Genomic DNA, 14748 nt, shown 5'->3' with positions numbered 1-14748 from the left:
TATAAAAAAAAAATTAAAAAAAATCTTTTCAACAAAATAACAAAAATTTAAAAATTAAAGAAAACGTATTAATTGTTAGTTTTGCTTTTTTATATTGCAAAGATACGTCATATGATAAATCTAAAATAAAAAAAGTAAATAAGTTATGACCCCATAATAAAAAAATATATCTCATTAAAATACTGGATATCAATTTCCCTGTTTAGGGTAATCTTTTGTGATATTGCAGTGGTTATAAATATTTATTGAAAAGCCAATTGGTATCGTTTTTTTCAAATAAGAATGTATAACATTTGTTTAAATGAAGACGACATTTTACTTTTGAATTGAAATAGTAATTTACTTTTAAATGATTCAACTTTGTCTAAATATCAGTTAATTAAGATAATTTATCCGTCTTCATATGAAGGCAGGTTCTGCAACTATTTATTAATTATATGTATGAGTTTTATAAACTTTTTCTCATGGTTAACTGGGGTGGGTATTTAGTTTCCTAACTGATAATTTGTAGAGTTTCCCCCGTTTTATTTACATTAGTACTCTCGAGTCCTTAATACAAGAAGGTGAAGGAAAGGACGGGGGTGAAGGGGGTGTGAGGGGTGGAAGATTTTTATTAAATTTTTGTAAAATTTATCTACCCACCTTAAGCTTATTTAGACTACCCCATTTCTTAATTTTTACTTGTTATTAACAAAAAATTTATAACTCAAAACTAAAAAAAAAAATTCGTGAAAATAGGCCATAAAAATTAGAAAATAGTTATTTCAGTTACGGATGAAAGAAAAACTTTCAGTGTAAACAGGCTTTAGAAATCGTCGACCTAGTAAATCTCGATTTGTCGAAAATGATCTTTTAGTTTATATCTCACCAAAGTATTAAATTTATATCAGCATATTTATTCCTAGTGAAATTATGATAAAACAGCTGTTAAAAAATGCGCATTTGAACGCAAGCCAAGCTAGAATTAAATAGTTTTATGCGTATTTTGTAAAAAATATTAGTTTGGATTTATAAATTGAAATATTTTTTATGAAATACTTATATTGTAACATGGCTTCAAATCGGAAGTTTTCACGAACTGACCGAGATAAATTTAGGGTAAGTTGGCAAATTTCAGCAAGTTTGGTGAACGTTTATCGCAAAAATTATGGAATCTGAACAAACAACTTCCATGAATATGTAGATGTTAATTTGAGCAGCCGATAATTTTATCTACAACATAGTAATAATTTGGAAAACAAATAATTACTTTATTTTATTTATTTGTTTTTATTTCGATATTTTTTTTTACGATTTACACAATTTCGTGCAAGTTGACGAAGTAAAATGTAATTTTGTGCATTTTGTTTATATTATTAAATTTGATAGATCTATTCAAAAAAATTAGGTAATTCCTATATTTCTGTGTAAATTATTTTTAGAGATTAAATATCTACCTTAGAATTGGAGTCGGTTTTGGAATTTAAAACAAGCGTGGGACCTGGGGCTGATTAAAGTTCCAAGTGATCTTGTAAAAACCGATTACGATTATAAAAGACTTCAAAGAATAAACATGACTTGCCGATTATTATTTTAAAAATGCAAATATATCTTACGTTAACGCATAATAAAAAACTAAACAATAATTAAAAACTTTTATAAAGCGATAAAATAAAAATAAGAAACAAGCACTTGATTACTTTTAAATTCAATACTAGTCGTAACTATCAGAGTAAGGGTTCAGAAATTTCTGAGAATTGGCTTTTTTGAGAGAAGCCATTGGTACACTTTTTTTCGATTTTGATTTATTTTCTCTCGTTTTTTTCTTTATTCCTTCTCTTCATTTTGTTTCTTTTTCTTTTTTTGATCATCTTGTTGAGTTTAAAAAAATCGATTTCATTGACATTACGAGGTGTCTTAACAAGCCTCTTTGGATCTTGTCTGCTTATTGTGACATTTTTTGAAATTTTTTGTTTATTTTTATATGGAGAAACTAGACTAATGACGTGACATTAACATTAACTGGATGGAAAAGGATTTTATTAACTAACACGTAAAACAACACTGCTATAAAATTAAAGGCAGTGTAATTTTTTGAAGACAAAGGTTTTTTACACGAAATTCGATGCTGCCTGAAATTCGTCAACTTACCCTAGTTGAGAATAAATAACGCGTTTTAGTCAAGCCAAATAGTATTCTACGGAGGTTCTTTTACCTATTTAATATTTGGTGTAGTATAAGATTTTTACGTTTTTAACTAATAATAAATTTTTACTCCCCAGGTTGAAACAAGCCACAATCTTTAAAATATTTAAAAGTATATATATATATATATATATATATATATATATATATATATATATATATATATATATATATATATATATATATATATATATGTATATTTTTTTTTTTTTTTTTTGCAAATGTAAAAATGGATATACTATAAATATTTTGATATACTGATTACAAACAGTGTCATATTCTCAACTACATATAATTAAAGCTGCGTAAACTAATTTTAATTGATAGTATAATGACGATGTTATTATTGTGATTGATGCTGATATATGCATATATATCAACTACATAGTACGGTTTTTGCATCCATTTAAAACAACCATGGTATCCATTTAAAACAACCATGACATTCATTTACAACATCGTGACAATCAGTTAAAACAATCGTAATTTTGAATTAAAACAATCGTGATTTTCAATTAAAACATTTAACGCATGCGCAATCTCAACATTCTATATTATTTAAAAAAAAGGTTTTATTTATATATTTATTTAAGTTTATTTTTTATTAATATTATATTAATTTATTTTAATTTCTTGGAATTTATTTTAAATTTGAATGGGTGTCGTGTTTGTTTTAAATGGATGCAAAACCCGGTACATATTCTTATACAAATACTGTATTGGTAAAACAACCGTGACGTTCAATTAAAATATGCGTGATGATAATTAAAACAACAATGATTTCCTATTAAAACATTTAGCGCATGTGCATATTAGATTTTCATTAAAACATGCAGCGAAATTCTGTTTGCCTAAATAAGCGAAAAAATTTTTTGAGGTTGGTAGTTGATCAAAGAAAAATTCATTCTAAAACTTCATTGGCGCGAAAAACTCAATCTGAATCTTCACGCCGCGAAAATTCGTTTCCAAAAACACGCGATATCTTGTTGTAAATCTAGCCGTTGATCAAGGAAAAACTCAATCTGAAGCTTCATTGTTAACAGGAGTTAATCAAAACACAACGCAATCAGTTTTAAGAAGACACGATTGAACGAATTCAACACTTCCCGGTTCTAGAGGTGGCGCTCGTCACGTTATTTATAATGAAGAGATTAGAAGACGAATTAAAGAGCTTATAAACGATAATACAATGACAACTGTAGTTGAAATTAAATATGCTTTAAATGTAAATGTATTGATTACAACTGTTGAGATGGGTGACCAATCTTGGATACACATATAAAATTACTCGACCAATTTATGAAAGAAGAAACAACGATGTAAAAAATCTTCGATTAAATATATTAGGTGGTATACTTCAGTCTCGCCTATTCATCGCTATCGAAATATTGTTTTTATTGATGAAAGTCCATTTAATTTACACATGTTTCGCAGTCATTCATGGGAAAAAAGAGGAGTAACACCGTTAGGCAGCGTAACGTTTCAATGATATTGGCTGTCAATGGTTTAAATATTATTCTCTGCAAAGCTGTCAGTGTGTCAGTCTTTTTTTCAAGAATATATTGATAAAGTTGTACGAGTTTTGGGGACAGAGGAAGAATTCGCCCTGGTGATGTATAATGTTAGAATCCATCATAATGTTGAGATGAGGGCTTAAAACATTCGAATAAAATATTTGCCACCATATTCACCATTTTTGAAACCGTGTGAAGAGACTTTTACCTTAAGAATAACGTGCGAAGAAATACGGCCCCAGCAAGAAGAAATGGACTAATTGCAAAAATGCGTGAGGTATGCTTATCTATATTCCTAATGTTAACTTATCGAACTATTACACACACTGCGAAAGCTTTTTCGAAGTGTGTCTTCCCAGTAGGCACGCAACGTTTTATTCACGTTTCAATCACGTGTATTTTAGGTGACTTCGTCCAGGTTACTATTTTACGTGAAAGTCACGTGAAAGTTACGTGCCAAAATATCTCGTCTTTCGGAACTTTTTTTATTTTAAAAAAAAACTGGCATAAGAAATGTGAAATAATATTTTTTATTATATTAATTATTTTTTTATAGTATAGTTTTTGTATTCATTATATTAGTTATAATTATTTACTTCTATGATAATATAATTAATTTTTATTGTAGTATTATCATAATTAAAAAAAAAAAATTGGTCTATATAATATCTTTTAACGCGATGCATTTAAGTTGTAATATCTAATATCTAAATTATATCAAATTAAGTTAAATAAATTAGTACCCTATTTGCCGTCCCTATTTGCCACACAAATAAGATTAAACTCAAATACAAGGTATGCTTTTTTTCTACTTTATGATATAATATTTTAGACTGGCGAATTTGTCCATTTTCCTTACTTAATTTAGTACGAAATAAGTTATGTTATAACGAATTTAATATCAAATTAAGTAAGCTACATGGAGAAATTATAAGTTCTAGCAGAACTTATTCTTGATTCTTGAGCAATAATAATGTCTCTAGAACTTCTGCATTATTACTCAAGAGTCTTTTAGATAAAAACCCAAAATAGATTTTCTTTCTTTATTTGGTTTTTATCAACAAGGTTAAAGAATTTATCCAAGATAATATCAATAAATAAATGTGTTATGTTATTTATTATTGATATATGTATATATTATTATTAAATACTTTATCTTTTTATAATATATGACATCTTGATCTCGTGCTTTACTTGTTAAAAAGGGTTAATACTTATTTATTTCTTTTTTTTATATTATTTGAATATTATATGATTATATATATTCGAGTTATATGAAATTATTATTATATATATTATATGACTTTTATTGTTATTATGTACAATATAAAACAGGTTATTAACGCGGATTTGTTCGATGTTTTCCCCACAAAAAGATAATTATGATGCTATTGTATTTGAAACTGCATTTTACTTATCTTTCAATGTTGACGACCTTCCAATATGTAAAGCAAGTTTCTCTCAAGTATAGCATTGCTTTTTTAAAAATTGTTTAATGATTTAGATCAAAGAAATAGCAACACCAGAAAATCTTGTTGCCAAAACAGTTGGTGACTCACCATGTAAGATTTGTCTTAAAAATTTGTGATTTAAGATGATTATTTAATATTAATATTATTATTTAAGTTTTTATTTGTTTCTTTTGAGCTAAATTTGGTGTTGTGAGCTATTATTGGAGAAAATATTGACTTATTCATTAGATAAAGTTTGATGCCTGCTCTTACCCCATTTCCTTCTTCATGTTTCAATCATGTATATTTTAGGTGACCTTGTCCAGGTGACAATTTTACTTGATTAAAACGTGAATGTTACGTTGCCAAAATATTGTGTATTTTGGAACTTTTTTTATTCATAATAAAAACCTGTGATTAGAAACTTGGAAAGATATTCTTTATTTACTATTTTTTTATAATTTAGTTTCAGGGATTATCTTATTCGGGATATTCCCGGAATACCAGATATTTTTGTGAAATTTATCTTTTTCCAAATATCCGAAAAGTTTTCTATACATACAACTTATATTACAAGTTCCATACATACAACTTATATTACAACATATAACAAGTATATATTATTCATCTATTTGTTTTTATGTTGTTTTAGTCATCATTCATACAAAAATTAAGAAAATTTTTTAAAAAATTGAGAAACAACTTGGCTGAATGCAAAATTAAGGGAAAAATGAGGGGGGAAATATTCTGAATTTTTTCAGGATATTTTCCGTAAATTTTTTCCGGATATTTTAAATATAATGATTACATGAAATATGTAGTTTATATATTCATTATTGTAATTACTTTTTATTTTACTTTTACAATAATGTAATTATTTTGCATTGTAATTTTATAATAATTAGTTTAAAAAGTAGGGCGTAAGATATCTTATAACTTCGCAATGCATTTTTGACAAAAATAAAATGTCACATATATAATATTTTATCCAAACATATTATCTTATAACTAAGTTTTATCAATTTAGGTTTAATAAATATATTATAAAGCTTAGTTCAAAATTGTGTAACGTTATGGCAGATAATTATCATATTGCAATACGCAAAAGATCAAACCCTACTACGAGGTATACTTTTTTTTCTACCATATTGTATATTATTTTAGACTGTCAAATTTGTCAATGTAATTAATTTGATAATAAATAAGTTATTATAACTTATTTAATATTAAATTTATTAGGCTACATGACAAATGATAAGTTCTGCATAAAATATTATTGACTAGGAAGACCCAATGGTATTGTTATGTTATTGCCTAGGAATATCATTCTGTAGTAAGACCCAATAACCTTTTAACTTTTAAAGTTTGACTTTAAATTTCACTTTACCCTCTCTTTGTCTACTATTGTGATCGCACTCTGTAGTAAGAATTTGATTTAATTCATATCTTGTTGGAGAATGCAACTTGATTCTGAGTTGAATTTTCAGCACTCTGTATTTATTGGTGACCTAATTTGACAATACTTTATTATACATATTTTTAGTATTATACTTAATATATTATATATAATTAGGGGTAGATGAGGCTCCTTAGCCGTGGTGAATGTTTCCACAGCAAAAGGCGCCTCAAGGTGAAAATCTGACCATGGATAAGGAAAATCATGATATAAAATCCCCACTATAATGCTTTGTGGTTATGTGATAACTATTACATTTATATAAATTGTTTTAACTTTTGTGTGCATTCTAAAATGACATTTAATGCTGTTCAAAACTTTGTAGATTACTCATTTAAAGCAACTTTGTGGGCTGTCACCTTTGCATCTAGTGAGTTAATGTATGAACAAGTTAATGCAGAAACAGATGCAAATATAAGAAGATGGAAAACAAAGAAAACAAATTATCATGTTATCACAGTACACAGATGTTATAACATAAGGTGAGTACAGGTCTTTTTCTAATCACGCCTATCAGTTATTAACTTTATATAGATATAGATATAGATAAATCTATAGATAGATATTAGATATAGATATATATAGATAAAAAAAATTTTTTTAAACTTGTATTTTTTATTATGTACTTCTTTTTTTTTAATCATCTGTCGACTTTTTTGTTACATCTTTTTTTATTAAATACTTATTTACTTTTTTAGCAATCAGAGTATAAAATTAGAAGGCAAATGACTTTTATTTTTTTACACTGTATGTAGTAATGTTTTCTTAAAATTATTTAATGATTTAGATAAAAGAAAACAAATAACACACTAGAAAATCTTGTTGCCAAAAGTAGTTAGCAACTCTCAAAGTAAGATTTGTTTTAAAAGTTTGTGATTTAAGATAATTATTAAATAATCATATTATTATTTAAGATTTTATTCGTTTCTTTTCAGCTAAATCTGATTCATTAGATGAAGTTTGATGCGTGCTCTTATAGAAGAAAATATCGACTGATTCGTTAGATTATGTTTGAAGCGTGCTTTTATGGGAGAATAGATATATAAGTTTGAAGCGTGCTCTTCGTAAGTTGCAGATCTACGACTTCGTACTTATTACTTATTGGATATAAGGAGGATATTTTAACAAAAGCTTTTATTACAAATTAAAAATTTTTATGTCAAGAACTAATATACTGACTAATAAAACCATGTATTTTAATACGTATTAAAGTATTTCCTCGACGATGAGTTTTTTTTCTTTACACGAATCCAAACACTTATAATTGTAATTATAAAGCATAGTTATTGCTTAAATATTACGTGCCAAAATTAACATAAAAAGCACGTCTTTTAGACAGTTTAAGGGGACCAAAAAGTCACCTAAATATCACGTGCCAAAAGTAACGTGAAAAACACGTCCATAAATCACGTGAATTGGTCATTTCATGAGGACCAAAAAGTCACCTAAATATCACGTGCCAAAAGTAACGTGAAAAACACGTCCATAAATCACGTGAATTGGTCATTTCATGGGGACCAAAAAGTCACCTAATTGTCACGTGCCAAAATAACGTGAAATTCACGTTTTTGTCACGTCGCTGTGCCTACTGGGATCTTGCTGCTTGATGTTTGGTTTACAGTTTTGATTAGTTTCTTTAATCCCTTGTTTGATAGTCCCGTATTTAACTGTACATTTACAAAAGCTAGAGTTGTCAATTTTGGAGCGCTTAATAGTGGCTGAGCACTACTTTGACCTGAAACCGAGACATAAATATTTTATCTTTATATTAAACTTCGTTTAGAAATTTTGTTTAAAAATTTCAAGTTGTTTGTTTTTGAAGTGATTAGAAACTTGTTAAAAATATACTTCCCGAAACCTATCTTGTCCTTTTTTTTAAAGATTTTCTTTGAATATATATGTAAACATTATTTAAGTTTAAATATTTATCTGGGATAATTGTAAGTGGAGGCCTGGCAGAATCAAAATCATCTGGCAGGCCTTCACTAAGTCTAATAGTTCCTTCAGGGAATAATTCTTTATTGGAAATAACTCAAGATACAATTTGTACGGCTGCTTTGGCATCTTCTGCTCCTAAAGATTGAAGTGGTTTGCTCTTTTAAGTTAAAATTAAGGAAATGATTACTTAAATTACAAGGAAATAATTCTTACATAATTCTTTTCTTTAAAGGAAATAATTATTTAAATTAATGACACTTGTCATACTTATTAAAAATTTAGAAGAAATTTTATTTGACAACATATTTCTACGAAAGATCTTTACTGCTCTTCAAAGGACTACCTTCCTTTCATAAGATTTTCCTTTGACCGCCCCTCCAAATTTTTTATTTGTCAATTATTTTAGTTATCTTATCTAAATTTATATATTTTTTTATGTTGACTATAAAAGCTTTTCAACCATTTCTAAACATTTTCATGCATTTTGCCAGTAGCTTATACCTTAGAAAATGCTGATAATTTCCCGCAATGCATTAGCCAAGTCAAATCACGCTTTAAATAACAAATCAACCTTCGGCCAATAAAATGAAAATGGTAGTTGTAGCAATAAAACTATTATAATAAATATTGTTGGTTATTACATAGTAGAACACTCGCGTTTCAACTATGTAATACCAACTCGAATTTCATAGTAATCAGTAAATCTTTTAGACTGGTTACTAACAACACAAGACTCTACTGAACGACATAAACAGCACGGACTTACGCATTACACCTATACACCCTTATGCACATACAGCCTGTTTACATCGTTTGCATGCTTTCTTTGTTTGAACTCATTCTTATTTAGGTAATATTTTCTTTTAATAGATAGTATGTGGTTGGAATATAGATGCAGATTTATATGTTATGTATATGTGGTTATCATGTGAGATTGATTTTTCATGTTAGGGTTCATATAAATATATATAAGAGCGATTCTTTTAAACTAGCGGCTTTTGACGTATTTTGTTGATGAATGACTTTTCATTGATGTTTTGTTATGGTCTCAAATAACGTTTAATTCGGACCGAGGGAAAGCTTTACTTTTTGGAAATTTCGATTTAGATATGGTCTTAAAGTTACTTTTTTTTTCGTTCATTTAACAATATTCTCTGGTAAAAGTATCGTTGGTACATAATATATGAAGAACACGGAAACTCGAAGAGGATCATAAGATCCTGTCACCGAGAACCGTTTAACAATACAAAAATTATAAACCAATTATTTCAAAAAAATATAAAATAAAAAGTAAATACCGTTTAAGAAAACCTTCATACAAATAAAATAACCTCAATTATAAAACACCGTTTAACTAAACAATAAAAAAATAAAATCAAATATTTGAAATTAATAAATACCGTTTTTATGAAAACCGTCATATAAATAAAGTACCGATTAAAAAAACAATAAAAAAATAAAAACAAATATTTTAAATTACATTTAGAAACACTTATAAAAGAGAAACGAGATCAGAAGAACTCGAAAATATTTTCTATTGAGAAAATAACTTTTTTCAGTTTGTTTTTGAAAGAAGAAAAATTCTAACTTTGGGAAAAATCAAAATTTTTTAAAACTATTTGGTTCCACAAATAAGCTTCCTTCCTTTCCAATCGTAGCATAAAAGTTGTCCTCGATGGACAACACTCTTCTTCTTATTCTGTAACTTCAGGGGTTCCTCAAGGTTCTATCCTTGGCCCTATACTCTTTTTAATTTACATTAACGATCTTCCAGATATTCTCACATCTAAGGTGGCATTGTTTGCTGATGATACTACCATTTATTCTTGTCGTGATAAGAAACCAACACCCTCTGATTGCCTGGAGGGGGCATTTGAGCTTGAAAAGGATCTCACTTCTGCTACAGCATGGGGCTCACAGTGGCTGGTGAACTTTAATTCAGATAAAACTCAATTTTTTTCAGCCAATCGTTATCGCAATAATTTAGATCTTCCTATATTTATGAACGGTGATGTACTCGATGAGTCACCTACTCTTCATCTTCTAGGATTAACTCTTACTTCCAATCTTTCTTGGAAACCATATATCAAATCGGTTGCAAAATTAGCATCTGCTAAGGTTGCATCTCTTTATCGAGCTCACCACTTTCTTACTCTGGATTCTATTCTCTACCTCTATAAATCTCAAATCCGGCCTTGTATGGAATACTGTTGCCATATCTGGGGCGGATCTTCTAATGATGCCCTTTCTCTTTTAGACAAGGTGCAAAAACGCATTGTAAACATAGTTGGACCTGCTCTTGCAGCCAACCTCCAACCATTATCACATCGTCGTAATGTTGCTTCTCTTTCTCTTTTCTACAAATACTATAATGGGCACTGCTCGAAAGAGCTAGCGTCTCTTGTGCCATCTACTAAAATTCATTCTCGTGTTACTCGTCATTCAATTAAGTGTCATCCTTTTTCTGTGACTGTTCCTAAGTGCTCCAAAAACGCTTATTCGTCTAGTTTTTTTCCTCGAACATCAGCTCTTTGGAATTCGCTTCCTTCATCTTGCTTTCCTGATTCATATAATTTGCAATCTTTTAAATCGTCCGTCAATCGTTATCTTGCTCTACAATCTTCATCTTTTCTCTTACAGTAACTTCCAACTTTAATAAGTGGCTGCTTGCAGCCTTGTTAGAAGCAAAGATGTTTAAAAAAAAAAAAAAAAAAAAAAAGATCCGCGATAAGATATAAGAGACCTTCCAAAATTTGTATGCGACTAATGTTGATAAATAAAATTGTCATTTCTTAGATCCTATTTGTTTTTGGGCTTTATTGCATATAAATTTAGAAAAGATATTGGAGCTATGTTTATCTTACATTTAAATATAAAGCAAAGAGTGTTAAAAACATTTAGTTGGTATATATTAAGAATACTCATTTTGAATAAAAGTGGTTTTGCATGAGTAAAACGATCTTTAAAATTTATTAGTCGTGCTAGATGCTTCTGTTGCCGATAAAGAGGATCTAATTGACTTTTTTTAGCACTGCCCCATGCGATATTTGAATAATTTAGATGGCATTGAATAAGTGAGTAATAAAGTTGAATTAATGCGTGTCTATTTACAAAACTTCTCGCTTTACTCGCAGTACTCCAATATTTTTTGAAACTTTGTTGCGCAAGGTTTCAATATGATTTTTCCACGTAAGGTTTTCATCAATAAAAACACCAAGAAAAAGTATAACTTTTGATTGTTTTATTTGAATATTATCTATATATATTTGAGGCATATCATTTGGCAAAAGATGTTTTTTGGATTTTGGATGAAATAGAGTCCATTTAGTTTTTTCTATGTTAATTGATAACTTATTAGACTTAAACCATTTTGAAATTTTAATTAGCTCTATGTTTATGTCATTAAATAGTGTTATGATATTATTGCTAAACAAAAAAAAGTTTGTGTCATCAGCAAACATTACTGTGTTTAAATTTGAGGCATTATAAAGATCATTGATGTAAATGAGAAAAAGAAGTGGTCCTAGTATAGACCCTTGGGGGACACCACATGTTATATCTAGTAAATTTGTTGTAGAGGATACATCAATTTGCACATACTGTTTACGAATGCTTAAATAGCTCTTAAGTAATTTTAGAAAATTACTTTTAATTCAAACCGTAGAGAAAACTTTACTTCTAAACAATATTTTTTCCCGCTTCGTACATCGTTTTTATATCACGACTTATATCATTGTTATATCACACAAAAAAATTTTTTAACCACTTATTTAGCTAAAATTTATCTGGTTTTATTTCAGTATTCAGTTAATCTTATTACAATATTTATTAATATATTATTTATCTGCTGATTTTCATATTATTACTATTAGCAAGGAATTTTTATTTTATATTATCTTACATTCATTATACAGCTTTATTTTAATTATCATATGCACAGTTTTCGTCTTTTATTATTATTCATAGAATTTCTTATATCCTTCACTACGTGCTTACATTTATGCGGGTGACATTTTAAATGGTTTTTGTGCGACTTTTTTTTTTTCTCGCTTTAATAGATTATTTAATTATTGTAATGATTTTGGGTTACGCGGGTTGCTTATTTTCTTACACTTTTGATTGGTTAACAAATTACGAATGAGGTATCTATGACAGCGTTAGAGTTTATTGAAGACTATTTGTTTTGTTATTGTTTTGTTGACTTTAAAAAAAAATTTAATGAGGCATACTGCTTTCTGATTGTCTTGGGTTTATTTATGATAAAAGTATTTATTTGGTTTTATGTCTTAAAATATATTTATTAGTATTTTTGTGTTTCTATTAGAATTTTAATTCATCGTGGTTTTATGTTTTCTTTCGGTAGAATGGTAATTGATTTATTTAGTTATTTCTATTTTTGTTTGTTTAGTAGATCTACACTTTTTATATCATGTTATCAAAAAAATATTGGTGCTTTACAAATTTGGGAATGATTGGGTTTTGGCTATTTGTAGTGAGTCCTTTTTGCTGCAGTATGGAATAGGCCTAAGTGGCGATGATGTTGTCTGACGGGATAAACTAGTTATAAGTGCTGATCCTCATCGAAACGCCAGTAATAATAGACGCGGCTCTGAGGAGATGTTTATTACTTTATCACTACACAAATTATGTTTTACACATCAGCATTACTGTTTTTTTTTTCCATTCTGAGGCCTTTCATTGTTGTACGCATATTTTTTATTTTTGTAATCAATTTCTTGGTTTATCAGTTTTTGTTTGGTGATATATTTTTTGTATATCTTCGTTCATATTAGTGTTTATTAAACAATTTATTATTAATTATTATTCTTAGTACTGTTTAGGTGCATTGTCTGTCTTATTTATTTTTAAATATACCTCTATTAATCTTTATTTTTGTCTTGACAACTGTCAAAATATGCTTTGTTCGAAAAACAATTCTCCTTTATTCTAATGTACTTCATTTCTTCCCTCAGGCGTACACTGTTCGTGTGCGACCATTCGGCGAATTTTATATGCCAAAGTTTTTAAATAAAATGAAAATGGTAGTTGCAGCAATAAAACTATTATAACAAAAATTGTTGGTATTACATAGTAGAACACACGTGTAACCATTATTTTGAATTGTGACCGAATTTCATAGTAATCAGTGACGTTTTGAGGTATAAGTAGCAAAAAACTAACAAAATATAAGTTAAAACTGCCATATATCCTTAACCAGTTAACCAATCCGGCTGAAATTTTATCCAAAGTTTGGTGAGACCAAATGTTACATTTGCACTAATTTTTATTAAATTACACAAAGTGGTTTTTATTTTGCAGGTGTTTTTATTGTCGCACTATGAAGTCAAAATTTCACGTAATTTAAACTTCCAAATTAAATTATTTTCTGCGCACAAATTAGCAACAGGTTACCTTGATTGATTACCTCCATTTAAGTGGCATTATCAGGATCCGTGTTATTCATGGTTGTTGAAACAATTAAAACCTTTAAATTCTCAAATTAAACCTCTTTAAACTTTTAAACGTTTTCAAAATTTTAAAAGTTTTAAACTTTTAAAAAGGTTTGAATTGAGTTTTAAAAGATTTAAAGTTTTAAAAGCTTTAAAATTCAATTTGAACCTTTTTAAACGTTTTAAATTTCAAAACTTTTTCATTAATTATTATATTATTTCATTTAATGAAATTATTTACTATATTTTTTCATTTAATTTCATTTAAAACTTTTCTATTAATTATTATATTTTTCCTAAAAACTCCTTGTGGTCATATCACAGAGCACCGCGGAAGAGCATTTAAAAGGAAATTCACGCCTCCTCTTCCTTACTGATGTTCTAAAATTCTCCCAGAGATGGCGTTGAACAACGGATCTCTCCTCTTCCTTACTGATGTTCTAAAATTCTCCCAGAGATGGCGTTGAACAACGGATCTCTCCTCTTCCTTACTGATGTTCTAAAATTCTCCCAGAGATGGCGTTGAACAACGGATCTCTCCTCTTCCTTACTGATGTTCTAAAATTCTCCCAGAGATGGCGTTGAACAACGGATCTCTCCTCTTCCTTACTGATGTTCTAAAATTCTCCCAGAGATGGCGTTGAACAACGGATCTCTCCTCTTCCTTACTGATGTTCTAAAATTCTCCCAGAGATGGCGTTGAACAACGGATCTCTCCTCTTCCTTACTGATGTTCTAAAATTCTCCCAGAGATG

At 28.5% G+C, this 14748-nt stretch overlaps 1 long non-coding RNA gene across 2 annotated transcripts; it reads left to right on the top strand.

The window, feature by feature from the left end:
• Nucleotides 1-4044: 4044 nt before the first annotated feature.
• LOC136078134 (uncharacterized) lies at nucleotides 4045-7828 on the top strand. 2 transcript variants are annotated; one of them, XR_010637558.1, is made up of 6 exons: nucleotides 4276-4493; nucleotides 5203-5475; nucleotides 6177-6275; nucleotides 6931-7087; nucleotides 7393-7455; nucleotides 7541-7828. It is a non-coding gene; the product is annotated as an uncharacterized LOC136078134 (long non-coding RNA). The 2 variants fall into 2 exon arrangements; XR_010637557.1 differs by having other exon boundaries at nucleotides 4045-4493; nucleotides 5203-6275.
• The last annotated feature ends 6920 nt before the right edge of the window (nucleotides 7829-14748 follow it).

This window comes from Hydra vulgaris, chromosome 03 (genome assembly GCF_038396675.1).
Source record: "Hydra vulgaris chromosome 03, alternate assembly HydraT2T_AEP".
Lineage (NCBI taxonomy): Eukaryota > Metazoa > Cnidaria > Hydrozoa > Anthoathecata > Hydridae > Hydra > Hydra vulgaris.
The sequence above is the reverse complement of the archived record's forward strand: the minus strand, read 5'-3'. Positions and strand labels throughout refer to the sequence as shown.